The following is a 26,290-nucleotide window of genomic DNA, read 5'->3' as shown; positions in this document are numbered from 1 at the left end:
CTTTACCACACACAGCCTTGATACATGAGAGAACTGATTGTTCTCATTATACTCCAAAAATTGCCCTGACTGCCACCACCCAAAATTGACCCGTAATTGGATCCCTTCCCGAACCTCCAGCCCACTCCTCTCCTAACTGAAGATCATTCCCTATCACCAAACCACACTGCCGGAGGATAATCCTATCCTTTACTTCCCTCACATCAGCCTCCTGTGCTACTGAATTTCCAAGTGCTGCTCTGGTGAGCTTTGTACTGTTTGGCTCATTGCACAGTGGCAAGTCAACTCAGTTCTTCTGTAGACACTACTCCAGTAACCACTCTGCTCCAACCAATGAGCACATTTTATTACTCCAGGACCTGACTTCTTCCCGAAACAATTATTACAATTATTTCAATCTCAACTAATGCTTTATCTGTTCTTCCCTCTACCACTATCTACGTACGCCACTTTAAATCCAAAATATACCTTCTAGGGAAACATCTAGTTGTACTCACACAAAAATTATCAAGGACCCTCTCCTAATACCCATCCCAAATTCTAATCAACAAATTATAACACTCCTCCTAATACCTCACACTCCTCCCAACCAACACACTAGACCTCTCCCTCATACCTATCCCACTCTCATGACCATAATCCCTGTCTCACCAAGCAAACTCCACCATCAATACATGTTATTCCGTAATAAACTTCACTTCTGAATGATGATCATTACACCTAACCCAACAACTGCTCAGCACCGACCAATGATTGCATTCCTCTTCCCAAGAGCTGCTTCCCCAATGATCACTGTACTTTCTCCTCAGCATCAAACTCAACTTCTATTCAATTATCACACCCGCATCTCCCAAATATCTAGCCCCACTCTGACTAAGAATTATACACCACTCCCAATATCTAAACACAAACCAGAGAAAATCTGCAGATGCTGGAAATCTGAGCAACGCACATACAATACTAGAGGAACTCAGCAGGCCAGGCGGCATCTAGGAAGAGAGTACAGTCAATGTTTTGGGCTGAAACCCTTCGGCAGGACTGGAGAAAAAAACGGAGGAGTGGAAAAAAGCTGAAAAAAGAGGTGGGGGGAGGGGACAGAAAGACAAGGTGACAGGTGAAACCTGTAGGGGGAGGGATGAAGTAAAGAGCTGGGATGTTGATTGGTGAAGGAGATAGAAGGCAATGGAAGAATGAAAAGGGGGGAGGAGCAGCAGAGGGAGGTGATGGGTGAGCAAGGAGATAAGGTGAGAGAGGGAAAAGGGGATGGGAAATGGCAAAGGAGATGGAGGGGAGGGCATTCCAGAAGTTTGAGAGATTGACGTTCATGCCATCAAGATAGACACTACCGAAACGGAGTATAAGGTGCTGTTCCTCCAACCTAAGTGTGGCCTCATCACGACAGTGGAGGAGGCCATGACCCATTCCCAAGTTCTGAATTCCACCCACACCCTCAGTACTCAGCCAACAATCATGTCTTCCATCTGCCGATGGCGGATTTCCACTGCTTTCTTATTAGGGAAATCTTTAACCATGCCACCCCCCCCCGCATGAGTTGTTGCCTATCCCAACCCTTCCACAAATGTTCCTTGACACCCCAGAGCCAGCCCAGACATCTTATATTTCCTTCACAAGTTTTAACATGAGCCTTCTGTGCTACTGAATTTCCAAGCGCTGCTCTTGTGAACATTGTACTGATCAGCTCATTGCACAGTGGCCAATCAACACATTTCTGTAGACACCGACCAAATGCTAGCTTTGATCTCATACGTCAAGGGCTTGGGGACTAACCGCAACAATGAATTATGCCTTCATCCCAATAGTGTGCTTCCTATTTTTTCTTAAGTTCATTTTAATATTTTGGAGGGGTTTGAGATGGGTGTGGGCCAGATGTGTACATTCTCTATTGGCATTATCACAATGCTGATTGTAATTTGCGTTCAATGTGATGGAAGTTTAGGCATCCTGGCTTAAGAACAGATAATTCAACACCTCCTGTTGTGTGCCTCTACTGACGTTGAATTCCATCCCCTCTGTGTCAGCAGGATTTTATATCATAATAAATTTGAAAACAATTTAGTTCATGTGAAATTTGTGGTTAGCGTAAACTAAAATGTTCTCCTAACTGAACTGAAATAATAAGAAACAGACTGGACAGGGGCTGCCAGATTTGAAATCTTATGTCTCACAGACATTCATTATTCCCTTTGTTTCCTGGTGTTAAAATCCCCGTAGGTCTGTGAAAAACCTGACAATGAACCTGGCATTTGTAATTGAACTATGCATGCAGTATTCTGGAACAGTCAGATTGCACGTAGACCTTCACTTAGGTCTACCACATCCAAATGAGATTAAGTTTTATTTCCCAGAATGAAGTTAAACTACTGCAACTTTTCCAAAGTTCAGTGTTACAATTAGTCTTACTCAGTAATCGTTTGAACAGGAGCTACTAGCCCTACATCTATAGATAACCTTGTTGTGGGCATTTGCCAAGTGATAAACACATACTTTCCACACAACAGTTACCTTCCTGATTCTTTTAAACTAAGGTAAATCTATTGAAAGTATCTTTGATTTCCACCGTCTTATTTTACAAATGGAGTTAATGCATTGAGAACCAAGTGAGATATCATCACTGGGGCAAATTACAAACAGGATATTACAGACATACATGTAAACCAGGTTTTTAAATGTCCACAAGGGACGGAGGGCATGTGCCCCATTAATAGCCATGACACACTGACCTACGTACCTAAAGTACAGTGATTGAATTGTAGGAATTTACAGCAAAGAAAAAGACCATTTGGCTCAACATGTCCACATTGGTTATTCCCACTTTTTACCTCTTTACATTTGCCTTGTAGCTTCCAGATTCTAATGTGATCCTTACTACTCTTAGAGTGAGCATGTTTTGTTTCTTAATTCCTTGCTTAAACCATTTACCAATTAACACCAGCCTGAGTCCTTTCAACAAAGACAACTCCAATTTACTACCAGAACATCAGGTCCTTAGCAGATGCCATTTCATTGGCTCTTCACTCAACTCTGGAACATCTGGACAGCAAAGATCAGGATGCTCTTTATTGATAACAGCTCGGCATTCAATACTATCATCCCTCAAAACTAAATCAATAAGGTTCCTGACTTTGGCCTCAATACCTCCTTGTGCAATTGGATCCTTGATTTCATCACTTGCAGACCGCAGTCAATTTGGATTGGCAACAACATCCCTTCTCCACAATCCCCATCAGCTCAGATGCACCACAAAGCAGTATGCATAGCCCACTGTTCTACTGACATTATACTTATGACTGTGAGGCTAAACACAGCTCCATTCCCATATTTAACTTTGCTGATGACACCGCCATATCAAAGGTGGTGACAAATCAGCATAGAGGAGGAAGACTGAAAATCTGGTTGAGTAGTACTACAATAACAACCTCTCACTCAATGTCAGCAAGACCGAGGAGCTGATTATTGACTTCAGGAGGAGGAATGAGCCTGTCCTTATTGGGTGATCAGTGGTGGAGAGGGTCAGCAGCTTTAATTTCTTTGGTGTTATCATTTCAGAGGATCTGCCCAGGCCCAGCACATAAGTGCAATTACAAAGAAAGCTCAACAGCACCCCTACTTCCTTAAAGGATTATGATGATTTGGCATGACATCTAAAACTTTGACAAACTTCTGTAGGTGTATCGTGGAGAGAATATTGACTGGTTGTGTCTAAGCTTGGTATGGAAACACCAATGCCCTTGAATAAAAAATCCTACAAAAAGCAGTGGATACATGCCAGTCCATCTTATGTAAAACCTGTCTCACAATTGAGCACATCTACAGGGACTGCTGTCAAGGACCCCCACCACAAAGGCTATACTCTCTTCTCACTGCTTTCATCAGGAAGAAGGTGCAGAAGCCTCGGGACCCATGCCACCAGCTTTAGCAACCATCAGGCTCATGAACCAGTGGGAATAACTCTTCATCATTGTACTTGCACAGTTTGTTGCCTTTTGCAAACTGGTCATTTGTCCATTCTGTTGCACACGATCTTTCATTGATACTATTACCTTTCGTGGAGTTTCTGAGTGTGCCCGTAAGAAAATGAATCTCAAGGTTGTATATGGTGACACATATGTATTTTGATAATAAATTTACTTTGAAGTTTGATCTTCAGCTAAAGGAAATGCTGTTCATCGTGTCCAAATGTCTCATGATTTTGTACACTCCAATTAAACCGCCCCGCAGTGTTTCAAACTCTGGGTTATGCATAGATTTTATTTTTTGAAAAATAATATATAGAATGGTAAGTAAATGATAAAATTCAGCCCTTCAGTTGAAATCAAGCAAGACAGTTCAACAAGTGAACAATTTCATTCTAGTTTAATAAAGCTGACAAAGATGAGCAGTTTTTTTTCAAAGTAAACCTATTAATGTAACATATAAACTGTTACTTTCTATTCATCTGCCCTGATTTGCATGGATGTGTTTTGTAAAAATGTTCACTACCTGTGGGAGATCTTGCAGTGTCATTGCAAATCTCCACAGATGAACAAGGAGAGAAACTTTATCTTAGCCAATTACTAGTTAATTTGAATCATTTCAATATCTAGAGTGTAACACAGGATTGTAAAGGAGCTGACAAAGTACAACTTCAAAGATGGTGAGGAAAAGATTTAAATGTCTAATTGCATTTCTTTTTTCATTGTTGCAGGATATAAAGGAAAGGTTGGGAAGGTGTGTTGAAGTCGAAATTTCAAATGGAAGAGCACAGCAGCAATTTATATGACTTTACTTCAGGAATAAATTGCATCTAACTCTGTTGGACCCAGTCGAACTTCAGATAGGTATACATAGTTTCAGACTGATACATGAGGAAAAATATTTGAGCTAAATAAGTACTAGTTAATATTGTGATGTGACTTCCCACAAACTGAATTTACTTCCTACTCTGAAAATGACACACGGCTTGTTCCAGTGACCCAAAATCAGGTGAAGTAACACCAAAGGATTGATTACCCCAACTAAAACCTGACAAAAAGGAAGGTGATATTTACTAGAAAATGCTTTTTTCCCATCAGAATTCAGAGCCTGTAGTTAAATGAGTCTGCAATCACTCATGTATCTTGTACAGAAAGGACCAGGCACACTCTACTTTTTTGCTCCTTTGCTGGCTGGAGCACTCAGCAGCTCAAGAGAGTATGATATCATAGTTTTCTAGAGCTACCATAAATGAGCTAGAGGTTAGATGGTCTTTTATTAGTTGGTCGGTGGAAAAATCAGAAAGCTCACCTCTGTCCCAGGATACTGACGGACTTTTACCGCTGTACCATTGAGAGCATACTCACCAGCTCCATCTCAGTGAGGTATGGCAATTGTCCCATATTGGACCGCAAAGCACTCCAGCGTGTGGTGAATTGCCCAACAGATTATCGGCACCCAATTGCCCACCATTGAGAACATCTACCATAAATGCTACCTGGGCAGGGCGAAAAGCATTGTCAGGAATACATCTCACCCTAACCATGGACTTTTTACTTCCCTCCCATCCGGTAGGCACTACAGGAGCCTCCGCTCCTGCACCAGCAAGCACAAGAAGAGCTTCTTCCCTGAGGCTGCTGAACCTCTCATCACAGTGCTAAGCAGTATTGCAACCGTATTGTACTGTCTCAGTACTTTTATATTTGTGTGCTGTAGCACTTCTTTAATTCGCAGTTATTTTGTAAATAACACTATTCTTTGCATCTCTGGTCAGATGCTAAATGCATTTCATTAGCTTTGTATCTGTACTCGGCACAATGACAATAAAGTTGAATCTAATCTAATCTAAAATTGAGCATGACGTGCTGCCACAGTATTATTACTCTGTGACTGATTTCAATGTTAATTTCCCTCTCTGATATGTCCTTTGACAAAACCATTGACCAGTCTTTCTGTGACCACACTGGAAGAGATGATGTCCCACCATTATCTCTCTATCTGCCCTTACTTAACCACTGTTTCATGGAGGTAATGATAAAAGATGGTGACAATCGCCACGATGTTTGTACACTGTGATTGCCAGTCATAACTAAGGTTTTCTCTCCCTCCAACTTATGTTCTCCTAATTTACTTCGGGACCGAGGTGTATCACTAGGTTTTTGGTACCTTGTAGTTCCAGTATCTATCCCAGTGGTTAGGATGCCACTTCGAAGGTGTCCGATGTGAGAAAATGACCTTGACTAGGGAGAGTTGTCTCAAGACAATGCATGGAGTTTGGGCAGCATGGTAGCAGAGTGGTTAGCACAGCACTTTACAGTACCACCAACCGGGGTTCATTTCACGTCACTGTCTGTAAGGTTTCACTCTGTGATCACATGGCTTTCCCCCAGTTGCTCTGGTTTCTTCCCACAGTCCAAAGACATACTGGTTAGTAGTCATTGTAAATTGTCCTGTGATTAGGCTGGGATTAAATTGGGGACTACTGGGCAGTGTGGCTCGAAGAGTCGGAAGGAATGATAGGAATGATCTTGTGAATTAAAAAATGTTTTTAGATGATCAAACTATTCATAAAATATTGTTTAGCATAATGATTCTCCTTATATTGGTGAGATTACTTGTTTGAGGCAGAATACTTTTGCATTTGTATGCCCCTGTGAGAAGGTTTCGGTTGTTTTATCCCATGTAATGTTTTATGTAAATGCATACTTGAAAACCGGAAGTAAAAAATTAGGGGAAAAAGAAAGCAGCATTTTAAAAGCTTAATTCGGGAGTTGCGTACGTTGCCTGTAAGCACAAAACTTCTTCCCTGGCCCCAGTAGTACCCGTGATGATGCTGATGAGCTATCTTCTTGAACGGCTGCCATCTACGTAGTGCAGATACACTCATTTTCTTGGTGGGAAGGAGATTTCAAAGTTTTGGGTCTGCAATAATGAGGTCAAGGTAATTATCTAGAAATAGGATTTCACTCATTTTTTTGTGTAGTCAATTGGTGGCATGGAGTGTTTATAACAAGCTTGTGCATCCTTGCTTTAATAAATTATTCTTCAGGTCTATTAAAAAAAACATTAGCAGTCAACATATGTATTCACAGACAGCAGCTGCTGTCCAATCTTGCAGCTGCTGTCTCATTCACATGTTGACCTCTGAGACGTGGGTCGGAACTGTTATGGAGCTCACTCGATGGCAACCACACAGGTCACCATGTAAGAGAAAAAACAAGAATGGAAAAAAAGAGGGAAAAGGAGGGAAAACAGTGAGAGGAGAGAGGATTTGTTGTAGAGGTGAAATTAAGTGGGGAGATGGGAGATGGGAGAACTGGGCTAGAAAAGGGTTAAGTAATGCAGTGTTGAGGATCAGGACCTACACTGTGGAACACAATGGTCAGATTTCATGCCATCTACAAGAATGCAGATCAGAGCATTTATCACCAAGGCATTGTGATCTTTCAGGGGCTGCCCGCCTTCAAGAGTACAGCACTTTTAATTCAATTCAGTGAATATGAAATAGTGTTCCAGTGGGGAATCCTTTAAATCGTGTATGGTTTCTGTCTTTCTGCGTGATGTACCCTTGTTGCTAAATGAGCAATGAACGTTGTTGGCCATGATCCTTTGATCTGTATTGAAGAGTGTCTGAGTTGAGAAGTATCTTCACCCAGAAAGTGGTGAATCTTTGGAATTTTCTACCCTGGAGGAATCTGAAGGCTCAGACATTGATTGCATTCAAAGTTGAAATTAATACATTTTTGTTAATTGGACAAATCAAAGGATATGGGGATAGGGCAGGAAAGTGGTGGTGATGTAAAGATCAGCCTTGATTTTATTGAATAGGACAGAGGGGCTGAATGACCTATGTCTGCTCCCTTTTCTAATGTTCATATTCATCATAGAGATCTGTTTTTCATTTTCTCTGGAAGTGTCACATTATGTAACTTTCATTTTGCTTACATTTAAGCTTGTGCTTAGTCTGAATCTACAATATTGTCTTTTCAGAGGCTATATTTCACATATATTGATCAGAGGCACCCTACCTTCTGTCTATTGCAACATCCCCAAATTTATTTACTTTACTGGTCCCCATACCTCATTAAATGGATCTCTCTGAAAGCTACATATCAAATTCCTGCTCTTGGCCATTTCTGACTTCCATGTCATGTTTTCCAGTTGTGATTTGTCTCATTTGCAACCTACATATCATCTAAATTTACTAATATTCATGCTAATAATTTGCATTTGCTTGTTTAATAGTCTTAGATTCCCTTGAAGAGAGTGTCATACAGTCATAGAGAAGTACAACACAGAAACAGACCCTTCAGTCCATCTAGTCCATGCCAAAACCATTTAAACTGCCTACTCCCATCAGTTTGCACCGGGACCACAGCCCTCCGTATCCCTACTATCCACATACCTATCCAAGCTTCTCTTAAACATTGAAATTCAGCTTGCATGCACCACTTGTGCTGGCAGCTCATTTCACACTCTCATGATTCTCTGACTGAAGCAGTTTCCCCTCATGTTCCCCTTAAACTTCTCACCTTTCACCCTTAACATATGTCCTTTGGCTGTAGTCCCATGCAACCTCAGTGGAAAAAACCTGCTTGCAATTACCCTATCTATACCCCTCTCAATTTTGTATACCTCTATCAAATCTCCCCTCAATCTTCTACATTCCAAAGAATACAGTCCTAACCTATTCAATCTTTCCTATAACTCAGGTCCTCCAGACCCAGCAACATCCATGTAAATTTCCTCTGCACTCCTTCAACCTTGTTAACATCCTTCCAGTAGGTAGATGGACAAAACTGCACGCGATGCTCCAAATTAAGCCTCACCAATGTCTTATACAACTGCAACATAATATCCTGTCTTCTGTACTCAATACATTGCTTTATGAAGGCTGGGGAGTGCACTTGTAGTTAAAGAATCAGAGTCAGGTTTAATATCACCGCCATATGTTGGGAAATTTGTTATTATTCAGCATAGTACATTGCAATTTATGATGGTGAAACAGTGAATTACAGTAAGGAGTCTATGTATAAAATATAAAAGAAGTGTGTGTGTGTGTGTATATATATATACACATATACACACACTAATTAAAAATTACTTTAAATAAGTGGTGCACACATCCCAGATATACCCACATCCCATTTTTTTCCCCCCAATTTTGAGGTGGTACATCTCCTACAAAGTCAAGTGGCTGTGGTTTTGGTGCTGCTATGTTTTTAATGACTCAACAAAATTTAATTCATGCAGTATTGTTTAAAAATATACAATATGTACACCATGAAGGAATTAGAATTCATTATTCATTCACCCACACTGAAATTCATCCTTATTCATTACCGCATGTTGTGGTAACCATACATCCTTTTCCAGTATGGAGCTCTCTAATGCTCTGGCAACGTTTGATGTAAAATATTTCACACAGTTATGTCTCCAAGTGTTTACCAAATGTGGTCAAAGTAGTTTTACAGCTGCTCTGCATCATTTTTGCTCGCTCTTTTACTTTTACTACCTAATTTTAAGATGAAGTGGTTACATATGTACATTTGCAATAAATGTTGGGATCTTAATGTTAGCAAATACTTCTCAATTTTCTGAAATGCTAAGAGTTCTGTATTTAAGTAAAGCTTTTAAGAATTGGTCTGGAAATACTGTAATTCGATCTGTGCAAATGTTTATTGTTCTGATATCAAATTACTTTCTCCATCGTTTGAATGGCGAGCCATACCCAATGATCTGATAAATTCAAGGGCCTTTTCTCATTTCAGGGCTCTTTATAAAAAAAAGGTGTTTTTTTTAAAAAAAACTATTGCACATCTGGTTATTCCTGACCCATGTGCTATGTATTACAACTACTATAACATGTGGAAAAATGACAAGACAGATGATGGAAAGAAATCACTACATTGGGAAACTGCTGCCTTCCAGTGTCAGAATCTGAGCAACTTTCATCTGTAACATTTTTAAGTCGGGCAAAAAATAAATCATGAGACATTTTATACTGTTGGCTGCACTAGTATGAAATTTGATGGATGCTCAACAAATATTATAAAAGCACTATAAACTTTGAAATGTATTTTGTTTCTTATGAAACTATATCCAACTCTCCAATGAGTTTATTGACATTCACTTCACAGGAAAGCAACTAACAATCTACAAAAAATGTGTCTACAGTTTTTCCTAACCAAATGAGAAGGTGAACAATGATTTTTGACTATCATTGTAGTCTTCCATTGCCTTTCCTTGACTAATGGCAATTGGGTATAGATAAATTCAAAACCTGAATTGTTTGCCTACTAAATGTATCCATTATTCATACATCACTTTGATTGCAGTACTTGATAATACTTATATGTCCTGTGCTTCAAGTATGACTCCTTGAAATGATATGTAGTTAAAAACTACAAATAGTAAATAATCCTGCAGCAGTTGAGCCTATATGGTCTGCAGCTTCCTTTCCTCCTTAATAACAGAGTAACTTGTGCAATTTTCCATTCCAATGGAATAGATTCCCAGTTGAGGGCCACTGCCAACATCTTTATTGCTTATATGTTCTTACCTACTCTTTTTTTTAAAAGCTTGGGATGGAAAGTGTTAGCCAGAGGGTGGGGACTGTGTAGAATTCATTGCTGCAGGCAGTTGTGGAGGCCAGGTCACTGAATATTTAAATCGGAGATTGATAGGTTCTTGATTTGTAAGGGTGTCAAAGGTTACAGGGAGAAGTCAGGAGAATGAGGTTGAAAGGGATAATAAATCAGCCACGATGGCATGGAAGAACAGACTTGATAGGCCGAATGGCCTAATTCTGTTCCTATGTCCTACAATCTTAATAACAGAATGTACCAACAAATGAAGGATTGTTCATTGAAGTGGTGAAGTTCAGCCATTTAGAACATAGAGCATTACAGCAAAGTTAAAGCACATTGACCTTTAATGTTGTGCCAACCTTCTAACTTATCCTAAGAACAGTCCAACACTTCCCTCCTACATAATCCACTATTTTTCTAGCATCCATATGTTGGGCCTAACTCAGGTGCATACTGAGATATTTTACCGTAAACTTTATTATGATAGCAAAACTGCTATATCTAATCCTATGAATAAGTGTAAAGATACTTACATAGCAGAATAAAGTGCAGTTAATGATTGGAATTCGCTTATCCCGACTATAGGTCTGCAGTGGAAGTGGTCTCATTGACTCTTCACGCAGCCTTGGATCACCTGGACAATATAAATACCTATGTCAGGATACAGTTTATTGACTACAGCTCAGTGTTTAACACAATCATTCATACAGTTCTGATCGAAAAACTCCAGAACCTGGGCTTCTCTACCTCCCTCTGCAACTGGATCCTCAACTTCCTAACCAGAAGACCACAATCTGTACGGATCGGAAATCACATCTCCACCTCATTGACAATCAACACTGGCACACCTTAGGGAAGTATGCTTAGCCTTCTGTGCTTATCTCCCTCTACACTCATCACTATGTGGCTAGGCACAGCTCAAATGCCATCTAAATTTGCTGATGATACAACTATTGTTGGCAGAATTTCAAATGGTGGTGAGACAGTGTACAGGAGTGAGATATATTAGCTCATTGAGTGGGGTCACAGCAACAACCTGACACTCAATGTCAATAAAACCAAAGAACTGATTGCAGACTTCAGAAAGAGTAAGACGAGGGTACACACATCAGTCCTCATAGAGGGATCAGAAGTGGAAAGGGGGAGCAGTTTCAAGTTTCTGGGTGCCAGTATCTCTGAGGATCTATCCTGGACCCAACATATTGACGCAGCTACAAAGAAGGCATGATAGTGGCTAGAGGAGTTTGAGGAGATTTGTTATGTCACCAATGACACTCTCCAATTTCTACAGATGTACCATGGGGAGTATTCTAACTGGTTACATCACTGTCTGATATGGGGGTTGTGCTACTACGCAGTTTCGAGATAAGCTGTAAACCTGGTCACCATGGGCACTAGCGTCCCCAGGATATCTTCAAGGAGTGATGCCTCAAGAAGGTGCCGTTCATCATTAAGGACTCCCATCACTCAGGTCATGCCTTGCTCTCATTGCTACCATCAGGGAGGAGGTACACAAGCCTGAAGTACACACTTAAGAGTTCAGGAACAGCTTCTTCCCCTCTGCCATCTGATTTCTGAATGGACATTGAACCCATGAACACTGGCTCTGTACGTACTTTTTTTATTTCTATTTTTGAACTACTTACTTAACTACTTTGTATATGTATACATACCTACTGTAATTCATGTTTTTAAAATTATTAATGTATTGCATTGTACTGCTGCTGCACAGTTAACAAATATCACAACATATGCTGGTGATGTTAAACCTGTTTCTGAATTCTGAACTTAAGAAGGAACTTCCAAGTTTCTTTTTGTACCCAGTTTCCTTAACTATCACTCTGGTTGTATAAAGTCACAAAGATACTTACTTCCTCCAGTACCTGACCTAAAGAGAAGATATTTATTTCCTACACTTAGATGCAGTCAGCTGGACACATATTTCCATAAAATGCGCATTACTTTTTTTTTAACAATGTTCATCCAGGTACAAAGTTGCACAATGAAGTAATGAAATTTCAGACACTTTTGTGAGGCATGTATTAATGGCTGGGGAAGCAAATAAGGAACTCAGGTCTTTTACATGTGCACATTATCATGCTAATCACTGGCACTGCGGGGCATTGGAAACACATGTGCTATTGCTCTCATCCCTTCCTTTCTGAATTCCCAGCTAAGGAGCAAATGTGTTTTTTGATTGGCTTTAATTTCTCCAAGACAGCTGTCTTTGTCTCGTAATGGATATGTTTTCAGCTCTCTAATGAATACCATCTTGGATCTGGTAGTCTCTGTCCAAATAAAGCAGTTTGATGAAAAATAAGACCAAATTCATTTCTGTTCATCAGACAAATGATGAATAACAGATGATATCATTCTCTACATGCAGTTTGAAATAGTGAAAGGTGAACCAATTGAATCTTTGGTTTGGTTGCTTGACCAGTACTAAATGAAGGCTCCCAATTCAATTGAACACTTAACTGACATTTACTAAAAATGTGCTGAAGGTTTTCTAATACAGAATGTGGGAAATTAATTCATTATAGAAATATCAGTTTAACATCCATTAAACAAATTTAAGGAGTGCATTACTGTTAGAATCATTTGTTAGCACATCAATGGAGAAATATTTACCCCATCCTCTCTATAAAACTAATATGTCTTTTTTTTTATTTTGTCAGTTCTGATGAAGGGTCTGCAACTTGAAATATTAACTCACTTATTTTTCTTTCCAAAGTTGCTGCCTGATCAGATGAGTGTTTAAAACTTTTTTTTATAGGGGAAAGATTTACCCTGATAGTTAAATAAAATAATAGCAGAACCTTTTTGTCCATAGGGGTATGAGATTGTGACACAAGATGTTGAGGACATAATCTCTTCCAGTCTGATGTGCTTTTAGTACCTCTTGGTGATATTTGTTAGCTTTTCAATGCAAGATAGTATCCAATGTTCTGAACTTCAGGGAAGTTTTCTGAACTTTCATATTGTAACTTTAACTGCACATGTCTGATTGAAAACCCCCTTCCATGCAGCTGGACATCCCATCTCTGGTACTATATATTTTTGGATGTTTCATTTTTCCCCTTTCCTAGCCCATCAGTTTTGAACACAATTGCTGCATCCTGTTTCTCCTTCATCTGCCCTATCCAGTCATATACAACACTTTTTTTTCTCTCTCATCTGCAAAGTGCTTGCAAATTCCAAGAGAGTTCTGGGTGATTGGGAAGCCTGCAGTCAGTGCTCACCACTTTAAAAAGATGCTCAGTTGTCGTCTCTTAAAAATATGTTGGAGAATCAAGAGCTCGCCAGAAACTCTCTGCAACAAGTTGACACTGAAATTGGAACCCATCGCACTTCCAGTGGAGTTAAGCTGGGTGGGTATGGGTGGGTAAGGGTGGGTTCAGGAAATGATTTACGAATAAGTAAGGAGAAAAATAACTTTAAACATAACTTCACAGTTAATTTTTGCAAAGGCACAAAATTTTAGGATCAATAATTTAGAGCTGGTATCCATGCGTAATCCTATCCAGAATGCCCACACAATCCCCTGTTACAATCTTCTTTAATTTTCAGTCCAGGGCCTTTAAAGGACAAATTTAACAACTGTCCTGATATGAGCATTCTGAAGTGATCTAACAGAGCACAGTTCAGGAATGCCACCAAGAAGGTCTGTTTAACACTATTTTCAATATTATAGTGCCTTTTCCATTTAATCACAGGGGAGCTGGACCTCCATGAGGAATCTGTTAGGTAAATAATGAAGTTATATTATTGATGACGAAATTAAAATTCAATATATTGTTTTAATTTGATGAGGGCTTTCGGTAGGCAGCTGGCAAAAACAGATGATTACTTGTAAGTCAGTCCCTGCAATGAAAGTGTTGAGAATATAGGTGACAAACCACTTGTAGGACTGGACGGAAACAAGGCTGATTACAACCACATGCCTGCAGTTATCTCAGCAGAGGAAGGAATTTCAGGAAGAACAACTGCTGTGATGTCCCATTAATTCAGTTCAGCTCTACCTGGTCAGAAATCTGTAATGATTTGGAAGATTGAATTATTAAAGAGCAAAACAGGGCTGAAGTTTGTCTCAGACAATCCTAACAGCTATTTTAACTGTTCTTAAACTGATCAGTTCTCTATTATTTTACAGTATTTATAATTGTTGCTCTCCTTGTGTTTGCCCCCTTAATTTCCATTCAAGGATACTTCAGGCAGAATGCAAGTTTAGAGAGTAGTCTTAATGGTTAAATTGGGAAATCAAGACTTAGCAGGTTAGGGCTGGAGGGAAGGGACAAGGATAAAGAATGGAGGAAAACGTGAGAAAAAAAACTAGAGAAGAAAATGCAGCAGTGCCTCATGAAAAACTAAAAGGGGGAAGAAAATTAAAAAAAAAAGAAAAACAAAGTAACTTCAAAGGAAAAAACAAATTACGACAAACCTGTTCCAGCAAAGCCTGGCAACAATAATGCCTGATTTAGTAATATTTCCCTAGATGGTGTCTGATGGCTTCAGAAAAATAATATTCCTAGCAATTCCACCTATCGTTGTGACTTCTTCAGTCATTCAATCGAGTGTCCTGAATTCTCCACAGTTTCTGTTTAGATCAATTTCCCCTATCTTCTTTACATCACCACTGGTAGCTGTGCCATGAGCTGTCTAAATCCCATTCTCTGATATTCTTTCCTTTTTGGCTTTTACCTCCATTTCCCCACCCTCCTTCAAACAAATTCCTAAAATGCTTGTCTAACTATTATCATGAGTGACTTCATGCTACTCAAGACCTTAGAGGAGCTTCCAATGTCCACGTCATGTGGAAGTAGCTCTCATTTTTTGACCACCGGATTTTGCCATATATTCGGGTATTTCAGAAGAGCTGTCTGCAAGTTTAGGTCTTTGCTACTATCAATAATAGGTCTTTGCAAGTTTGCATAAGACATGTTAGTCTATGGTACAAATCAAATGTTATTTAGTATATCATCATGAAAGATCAATAAATGAATTCCTCTTCTAGAAATTGACTGCTCTTTGGGAATGTTTTTGCCTGTTTTTCCACCTTTTCATTCCTCTTCTGGCAGACATGACCGCACAGAAGGAGGCCTTTGGCCAAATGAGTCCTTACTAGCTGTTTGTGGAGTAATTAGTTCGATCTCATTCTCCTATTCTTTCCCTGTAACCCAGCAGATTTATTTCCTTGAAGTTTCTAACCAAGGTCACTTACAAACTGGTGATTGCCTCAACTTCCACATTCTTGATTTGAGATGAACTCCAGATGTTGTAACTCTACATAAAACAAAATGTTCTTCCTTACATCATCCTCTGTATCTCTTGCTCAAAACCTTAAATTTACACTCCTTTTCCATCCACCATCAATAACAGGGAAGAGATTTTTTTCCCCTTTGTTTCTTCATAGAAATCTATCAGAATCTTGCATACTTCTACTAAAACATCCCTCCACCTCATATTCTTAAGATACAGTGTGGTAACCAAAATTGGACACAATATTTTAGTTGCAAGTAGACGTTTTGGGTCAAGACCTTGTATCATGACAATATACTGTATATCGTTCCTTTTTTGTCCTAATCCTGATGCAGAGTCTTGGTCAGAAACTTTAACCTTTCGCCTCCAAGGCACAGGTTGACCTGCTGACTTCTTCCATCATCCTGTTTTTTTTTGTTCTCAATTCCAGCAGCTGCAGTCTCTTTAGTTATGACTTAGCCCAGCTTTTCTCCATTTGAATTCAGTATCTCTATTTATGAAGCCAAGATCCCTGGTGTTTTTCTATTATCACACTACATCTTGCAAAATCCTGGATATCCCTGTTCATACACATTCCTTAGGACTTAGATCTATACTGTATCCTGCATGAATTTGCCAGAGTGCATCACATCACACTTCTCTGTATTAAATTCCATCTGCCTCTCGTCTGACTATTCCACTCATCCATCCACGTCCCACTGCAGTCAATTGTTACCATTCTCATGATTTGTCACACATCCAAATTTGGCATTAAAGAAAAAGTTTGCAATTTTACTCTTTATTTCAATCATATAAACAACAACAGCATTTCGAGCATTTTTGCCAAGGGAACATCACTGCTTACTGTTTTCCAGTTTAAAAAAAAACAACTGTTTACAATGATTCACTGTTTCTTGTCCTTAAACCGATTTTTATCCAAGTTGGCAATGATTTGTTATCTTCCCTTTTGTCAAACGTCTTTATCAAACATTCCTTTAAATCCATCAGGACTACATGCACTACATTCCTTCATTATACCTCTCCGTTCATCAATAGATTAAGTTATTCAAACATTATCTGCACTTACAAATGCATAACATTTCTCTTAAACTAAGTCAAGGTCTTCCGAGTGTTTCTAATATTTTTATTTTTTAAAATTTATTTATCGAGATACAGTGCTGAATAGATCGTTCTGCCCCATTGAGCTTTCTAAAAACCTTACCCATCACCAATGCTCAAATGAGCGGTCAAGAATTATGAGAAATGTCCTTCCACCTTTCTTTAAACAAGTATGTCAATTTTTTACTTAATAATCTTGCAGTAGTTCCCTATGTCTAAGGAAAACTTAAGGATTTGCAAGCCCTTCAGTGAAGTTCATCTTCACTTACATAGTACCTAGGGAGCACACCATGTTGCTTATCCGCTCTAAGTTACCCATCCATTGCCTCTACCAGATGTGTTTCACTATTATATCTTCAGCATTCTCTTCATTAGCAAATACTGATTTAAAGTAACCATTAAGTGTTTCATCCGTGCCCTCATCTCCAATTCTTTGTTCCTAGAGAGGTGTTACCTGTTACTGCTACCCAAGGGAGAAGGCTCCAAGGTGGTGTAGGAGAGAACAGAGACATGCCGGGCATGTTGGAACCATGGGGGTTGTGGGCTGACTCCTGCAGGCTGCTTTCCAGTGTATGCACTGTGGAAGAGAAGCTCACCTAGTGTGCGATAAGGAACTACAGTCTACTTATTCTTGCTCCATGACAACATCCCATGCACCATCAGTCTTTAGGACACAGCACTCAGGGACCTGTATTAATATTATTTTTAGTGACTATTGTAAATATATACCCTGTGTGCAGTGTGTGACCCCATATGTACCGTATTTTGCAGTTTGGTCCTGGAAGACCCTTGTTTCATTTAACTGCATACATCTGTATGGTGGAATAACAATTAAACAATGAGCATCTTCATCTCTGCTTACTATTTCTGTGTTTTATGGAATATTGTCACTGTCAAGGCCAATATATATTGACCAATCCCTGAAAAGATACTGCTGTGACACCTTTTAAACTCCTGGAAAAGTTAGATCCACAATATTATTGTGTAGGGATTCCTAGGATGTAGACCCAGCATGATGAACAGATGGAGATATGTTTCCATAAGAATGGAGTGTGATGAAGAGGAACAAACAAGGGTAAGTACCTCTAAGCACTTGTTAATCTTGTCTTTCCTGGTGGTAGAGTTCTGATTTTGGAGTGTGCTGCTGGAGCACTCTAAGTGAACAATTGCTACATTTTATAGAGAACAATCACTGAAGCCATTACACACCACTGGTGGATGGAGAGAAGTGGTGAATGGTGTGGGACAATAAAGTGGACTGTTTTGTCTTGGATGGTGATGATTTCATGCGGGCTACCAGAGAATAATCCATCACACCTTCTGATTTAGAGACAAATAGTAGAAAGGCTTTAACATGTTGGGATGTGAGTCACTTACCATGAGATACCTAATTTACTACTTGCACTTACTCACAGTATATACATGGGTGATCCAATAGAATTTCTAATCTATGTAGTCCCTTAAGACATTGATGATCATGTGGAAATTTGCAATGCTAATATGACTCAATATAAATTGTAGGCATTTAGATTCTATCTTGTTGATGCTATCAGTGTTGCTTGCCACTTAGCAGCTCATGCCCAAGTATTATCTAAATTTCACTGTAAGAATTCATGTGCTGTTTCATTAATTGAAGAGTTGTGAATGGAAATGATCTTTGTGCAGTTATCAGTGAGCATCTCCACTTCGATCCTTAGGATGGAAGGTATTAAACTCCACCAGGGATGTCCTAGTGCTAGGAAGATTGACCTCAGACAACAGCAGTTACCTTCCTTTGTTCAAAGTACAATTCAAAGTCTGGAGTAATTTTCTCATCGCTTTCTCCTAGATGTCCATTGACTCTTTGTTGTGGTATGCGTCCCACCGTGCCAGCCTTCGGGATTTCAGATGCTCCAACTTTCTGGAGCATAGATAGCCCTTTTAAAGGGTCTGGCCCTCTCCGCTTATTGGCAGCCATGTTTTGAGACCAAGATTTGGATATTTGAAGAGGAGCCGAACCCAGGTTCGGTGCTCTATCATCAGCTCAACTTCGCTTCAGTCTGCGATTGTGTTTAGGATTTTTCTCTCACTGGGATTTTCATCTAGTCCACAGGTTCTTTTCTAGCATCTAGTCAAGAACCCCATTCTCGTCTCAATCTCGAAATTGTGTTTGAATTGTAGTCTCGGATACTCCAGCATTTGGATCCTTACCATCCTTGCCTAGGTCTCTCATCACAGTTTCCCAGCATTCATTGATGCTACTCTTAGTCACATGTTAACTAGATATCAAGGGCAATAACTCTCATATTACCTCTGGACACATGATTGCAACGAGGTCTGAAGCCAGGTAGTCCTGTTAGAACCCAGTAACGGTGAACAAGTTATTGAAGAGTAAGTGCCACTTGATGGCACTGTTGATCAAGCCTTCAAACACTTTGCTAATAATTGAAGATAGATTGAATTAGTGGTAATTAGCAAGGCGGAACGTGTCTTGCTTTTGGTGAATATGCTATACCTGGACAATCTTGCCAAAAAGATGCTAGCATTGCAACAAAACTGGGATAACTTGACTGAAGGTACAGTAGATTTAATTTCAGATCTTCAACACACATTCCTGCAACATTCCAGAGGTTTGTGGGCACACCATATAGGCACCAGAAGCATGGACACTCATGGGCTTCACCCTGCACATTCTGGGACTGTGTTGGGCATTGACGCAAAATGACGCATTTCACTGTACATTTCGAAGTTTCGATGTACATGTGACAAATAAAGCTAATCTTTTCAACACTGCAGCTGGGAAGCTGTCTGGTTCCAAAGCAATTACCTTATTCAGTGCTTTCGGCCAGTTCTTCTTGGCAGGTCAGGTGAACTAAACTGGTTAACAACTAGATTCTGAGCTGGTTGTGGATCTTGGAAATAAAGTGAGATTGATCATCTGTTCCGTGCTACTGACTGAACCATACTAACAACGATTCAGCATTTCTCACAGGGTGCATCTCTCTCTGGTATGGCGGGGGGAGGTGGGGGGCTACTGCACAGGACCGAAAGAAGCTGCAGGTTGTAAATTTATTCAGCTCCATCTTGGGCACAAGCCTACAAAGTACCCTGGACACCTTCAAGGAGAGATGTCTTAGAAAGGCAGCATCAATTATTAAGGACCCCCAGCACCCAGAGCATGCCCTTTTCTCACTGCTACCATCAGGTAAGAGTTACAGAAGCCTGAGGGCACACACTCAGTGATAAAGGAACAGCTTCTTCCCCTCTGCTATCCGATTCCTAAATGGACATTGAACCTGTGAACACTATCTCACTTTTTTAATATATATTATTTCTGTTTTTGCACAATTTTTAATCCATTCAATATACATATACTGTAATTTATTTATTTATTTATTTTCTTCTATATTATGTATATGCATTGAACTGCTGTTGCTAAGTTAACAAATTTCATGACACGTGCTGGTGATAATAAACCTGATTCTCATTCTGATCTTTACCACTTACGTGCAGGACCCTGGCATCACTAAGGATGGGGATCTCTTGAAGTTGTTTAATTATCCACAACTCTTCATGGCCAATTATGGAAGAATTCATCAAATAATCATAATCAGATCAGAGTTTTGGCTCTGTAATCAATCAGTTTTGCTTACTACTTGTCCATGTGTCCCTCCTCATTGATCTCACTCCTGGTATTTACCCTTGCAAGTGCCACACCTGCCCCTACACCTCCTCCCTCGCCACCATTCAGGGTCCCAAACAGTCCTTCCAGGTGATGCAACACTTCACCTGTGAGTCTGTTGGGGTCATCTATTGCATCCGGTGCTCCCAGTGTGGCCTCCTGTATGTCAGTGAGACCTGATGTAGATCGGGAGACTGCTTCACCACATACCAATGATCTGTCCACCAGAAGAAGTGGGATCCCAATTCTACTTCCCATTCCAATTCTGAAATGTCAGTCCATGGCCCCCTCTACTGCAACAATGAGGCCACACTCAGCTTAGAGGAGTAACACCTTATATTCCATCTGAGTAGCCTCCAACCTGATGGCAAGAACATCAATTTCTCGAACTTCCAGTAATTGCCCAGCTCTTCACCATTCTCATTGCCATTTCTCTCTCTCACCTTATCTCCTTACTTGCTCATTACTTCCCTCTGGTGCTCCTCTCCCTTCCCTTTCTCCCATGGCCTCCTGTTCTCTCCTATCAGATTCCCCCTTCTCCAGCCCTTTATCTCTTTCACCAATCAATCCCAGCTCTTTGCTTCACCCCTCCCCCTCCCAATTTCATCTATCACATACTAGCTTGTACTTCTTCCTCCCCTCCCCCAACTTTCCTACTTAGACTCCTCATCTCTTTTGCCGAATCTTGAGAAAGGGTCTCGGCCCAAAACTTCAACCGTTTATTAATTTCCATGGATGCTGCCCGACCTGCTGAGTTCCTCCATCATTTCGTGTGTGTTGGTCTTTGGTTGCTGCTTTTGCAGATTAACATTCGTGTTGTTCAGTGGGGGCACCTGGTTTTGATCCCAGCATATCCTTCTAATTTCTCTTTGAAGCAGAGTGTCTACCTTAGGCTAGATGTAATGTTGAACCCTGAGATTACAAATCGTGGTGTACATTTCTGTTGCTACTGATGGTCCACAGAATCTCATGAATGTCCAGCTTTGAGTTGTCGGATCTGTTCTGGGTATATCCACTTACACAGCATTGTAGACCCAAGCTGTTCCTCTTTAGTCCTATGACTAAACTTCTGGAGAACAACCATTTACAATCCTGAACTCTATTTGCCTGTTTGGTGACAATCTTTTAATGATCCAGGAGACTGCCAGCCTCCCTGATCTTCTGCAACAATGTCTGCTGCCAACTCAAAGAAGCAGGAGATTCTGTCTACATACATGTTCCACCAGGATAAATGAAGTGCCCAGAAGCCCCCACCTGGTACAGTGACTACAGACAATAGGTCTTAGCTACCTGTTTTATGGAACAAAATATATCTTCTCTCTCTCTTTTAGAATCCAGACAGTATTCTATTTAAACTATACTTCGTCATTAATGCCCAAGGATTACTCACTCCTGCAGATAATTTAAGTCTCGCTGAATCCAGACCATGATTTTTGATCATGGACATATCTCAGTTTGCTCCTTCGCAGGCGTTTAGGTAGTTCCTCAGCTTCTACTGCAGTTTTGTGCTTTATAAGGTGGGTAATAAGGTCAATGTAGGAACTGTGAGCTCGAATGCAGCTGGGACAGGAGGATGCTGATGTGTGGGCAAATTGGTAGTTTGTAAGGCAGTGTGCTACTTTCACAGCTGACGTTGGAGCATGATGCACTCTGAATGCATAGACTCTAGTTTCTCAATAACATCCCCAATTCTCCTTCTCCACTTTCAGTCACCATGAACTAGAACTCCACAGGAGTTAGTGGAGATACTGTACTTCTTGAAAGAAGCTTTAAACAGATCCTTGAATCATCTTCTCTCATTGACATAGACCTGTTGGACTGTCATGTATACCTATAGAGACCAGCAGGGGTCACTGGAGATCAATCAGAAACAAAAATGATGCTGCGTTCCGGATACTCACTATCTGTATCATTTTGTTTGTTTAGGCCAACTCGTTTCCTTTAATTTATCCCGGGGACAGCCAGTTGTAAAGAATTAATTTTATATAAAAAACAAACTAAACAAAAAAGAGTGGATGGGAGGAGGTCAGTGAGTCATACCGGTTCTCCAGTGTCTTCTGAGTTTGCCAGTGAGTTTTCCTTCTCCAGAGACTCCTGGGAGTGAAGAGGATGCTGGTGAGCCAAGGATAATTTAGGGGTAAATATATTTTTGAAAGATGGGGAATTGAGAACAATGGGGATCTGACATGGAGGAAATTTTGAGGCCTGGGCTGGATCAGACATAATCATCTGGAATGGCAGGATGGACTTGAACAGGCAAGTGGTTTGCTCTTGTTGCTACGTTTCTGTGTTCTTGTGTGCAGGTAGGCAGGATGAAAGGACCCACTACCATTCATTACTAGTACATGTTGATGTCCTCCTTGACCCTCCCTAGGAGTATCACCATGAGGGGGTTGCTCATTGGGTAGACAACACTCACCTCTTTCCTCTTCGCACTGAGGAAGCCAAAGATTATAAGTTTGAGACGGAAGCGTCACAGAAAATGAGGAGCCTCTTTAGATTGGAAGAGGAAGGTCTACACTATCTTTGAATCATTGGCTCAAACCAGCCCAGGCATCAGACTGTTTTCTTTTGTAGCTCAATGCATTTACTCAATACTTTGAAGAGATACTGTATTTTTGAATATCCTGTATTTTCTTACAAGTATAGAATGTATTTTTAGTGAAATTGGATGCATTTTATTGTCAACAGGAGCATTCCTTCTTTACAAGTTTCTTATTTTTTTTAACTCGGCTCAAGAAATGACTGTGTTTTTCAAGGCATAAAACTACATGTGATACCACTCTGTAGAAGCGGGAAGAAAGCAAAATTAATGTGCAACATTGGACGTGCTATCTTGTGGATTTTGCCTGCGAAGACCAAAGGATGAGAAGATATTTGCGCATTTCCAATGTCATAAGGAAGTTTAATGTTTTCAAAGACTTATGAAAATCAATCATTCGTTTATGCTACATATCCTTTGGGCTTTGTACTGAATGCTGTCATAGTTATCAGTTCCTTGCCAACAAGGAGTACAGAAGAAAAATAACTAACATTATAATTGCAAAAATTAATCATTCTCATATAATTCTTTGAGGCAGGATGTATATCATAAACTGGAGAGAATATCCTCCCATTCATCTTAAGATATAATTAACAGATAAACAATTTTTATTCAATGCCATGAGTATTCAGGAAAGACTAGCATAACTGTGCATTCCCTCCCTTAAAGCTGTGTCCCAAGTTTGTTAATGATTTATATATTTAATCTTCATGAGGCAAAGGTTGCTGGGTGCCAGTTTAGCCTTTCTCAAAGCTTAGCTGGCAGTGAGCATCAGTTCCAAAAAATTACTACAGTGTCTAGGAGTTTAGTTTAATTACAAAGTGTTTAAAGAGTGGGAGAGAGAAGGAGAGAAGAAAAAAAATTCGCAAGATCGCTGTATATTTTTATAGTATTTGGAATAACTGCGCCTTTCAGAAAATGGCTGGCCAGCTGCTGATACTGCATTCCAACTCATATAATTCTAATTCCAGCAGCTCCACCGTGCTTTTCCAGCATGGGATTCACAGCACTGCCAAAGCCTTGGTCTTATGACTGAGGTCTGTGCAAGGTCACACCGAAGTGCAGATTTAACCCCTGTGTGCAGCTGAAGGCTGACTACTGCACAGGAGGCGTTATCATTAAAACTTAGCATTGATGTGTTAAATGCATATTTCTTCTTGGGTTATTAGTTAAGTCTTTGAAAAGTAAGTTAAAAATCAAATCCATATTTTAGTTCTCAACATAAGCTGATTTATTCACATTTTAAGAGTATCAGTAGACCCAAAAAGAGTTCCTCAGAGACCATGAAAATATTTATATGGAAAAATAATTACATTAGCAAGGAGGCTATAAGATTATTTTATACTTTTTCTCCTTCACTTGGTACTTATTCATGTCAGAGTATAGTTTCATAGCTCCTCTGCAGCCTTGTCCCATATAACTGATCTTTGTGAATTAGGCTTTGAGCCTCAGTAGACCAGTTAATGAGTGGCTACAGGCTCTGATCCTATCCACATGTGAGAACCCTGCCAGTGAAGACACTGAGATCTGATGGGAAATATGAACCCTGAACCCAGAGCATTTCAAGCTTTCTACATCTGTGGGAGGATTAATGGGGCTGCCCAGTGAAGCCAAGCTCAATTTTATTTTCCCTTGGTTGTGAACGTATAGGGTGAAAGATTGAAGTTGGATCTTACTATGCAAAAGGACGACCCGTTGCTCTAATCACAAGTCACATAGTACCCTTTAGGGTAAAAGTAGCTTGTGAGCGTCTCACAATTGATTAAAATAACCATTTTCTTTGATATTATTTTAGATAAAATCTTTTAGAACAAACAATGAGCAACTATTTTTTTCCTCTTTTACTACCTAAAGGAGAAGTGATTGTTGCCACCTGTGATTCAGTCATCTTATGTGGAGGAAAATAAGTTGCCTATTTTCTTTTGAATATAGGAACTTTAGTGATCTCCAAGAGTTAACGTTATTTGACTGTATCTGGCATTCACATGTGTTTCCTGTTTTTCCAGTGAGCTCTGTGCTGCAACAGGCCTTTGGGAGTGAGTGTCCAGGATTTTCCTGAAAGGAAGGAGAGCTTTGTTCATGGCTATCATGGGAATGTTTCAGATTTAGACATCTATAACAGAGGCCTCCTGTGTTTCAAATGGGCTGATATCATCTCAGCACATGAAATTAATAAGTCTGAAAGACCGTGAAGGTTTTATGAGAACTCTATGCAGATTCCAGGCATCAGCCACAATCAGGCTAGTGAGACGACCTCTGGCAAAGTTCTTTATAAAGTCATGCACAGGGATGTGTGCTGGAAAGCAGTTTGTTTCGGTCTTCTGTGAACTGATGTATAACATTTCAAATCATTAATTCCCAAACGAGAAGGGAGTGATACCTTCAACTAAAAATGATCAGCTTGTGCACAATAAACATGATCTGCTGTTTAGTCTCATTATTCCTCCAGAGCCACATCAGGAGAAAATGATACTTTTTAAACTTCCTGCTTCAACCCACTCACCCTAATAGAGTTTGACTAACCAGCCAGAAGGCCATCAGGTACCATCCCATGGACGATTCTAAGAGCTGAGCCTCCTTAGCAGGCTAGAGTAATGGGCAGCCAGTTTATGCCAGTGATAGCATATTAGATAGCAGATTGTAGATCCTCCTCAACCTTTGTCTAAAATGCACCTTCTGGATGCATGCCATGGGACATGAATTTAAATATTCAATAGACTTACCACCTATCTTGGCTCCAAATCGATGGCCATCGATGGCTGGTGGTTAGGCTTAATAATACCCCCTAATATTCACAAGGAGTTACAGCCCTGTTTTCACTATTACCTTCAGAAACAAGAGAAAATCTGCAGATGCTGGAAATCACAAAATGGTGGAGGAACTCAGAAGGCCAGGCAGCACCTATGGAAAAGAGTGGAGTCGATGTTTCGGGCTGAAACCCTTCGACAGGACTGAAGGACTTATTGTTCATTATTGTTTTAACGTTATCTTCAAAGTCATCTATGTCTTTGGCATCAAGAATCCGGCAGTGAGATGGCGGCAGGACCAGCCATCTCCAGAAGGTTAAAGCCATTTAAAATTCTATCTTGGTTGAGGAGAAGCAGGGATGCTTCGCAAGGCTTGTCAATCCTTCAGTCTCCTTTCTGCTGACAGCCACAGTCATAGCTG

The sequence above is a fragment of the Mobula birostris genome, chromosome 8 (genome assembly GCF_030028105.1).
Source record: "Mobula birostris isolate sMobBir1 chromosome 8, sMobBir1.hap1, whole genome shotgun sequence".
NCBI lineage: Eukaryota > Metazoa > Chordata > Chondrichthyes > Myliobatiformes > Myliobatidae > Mobula > Mobula birostris.
Note: the sequence above shows the minus strand (reverse complement) of the source record.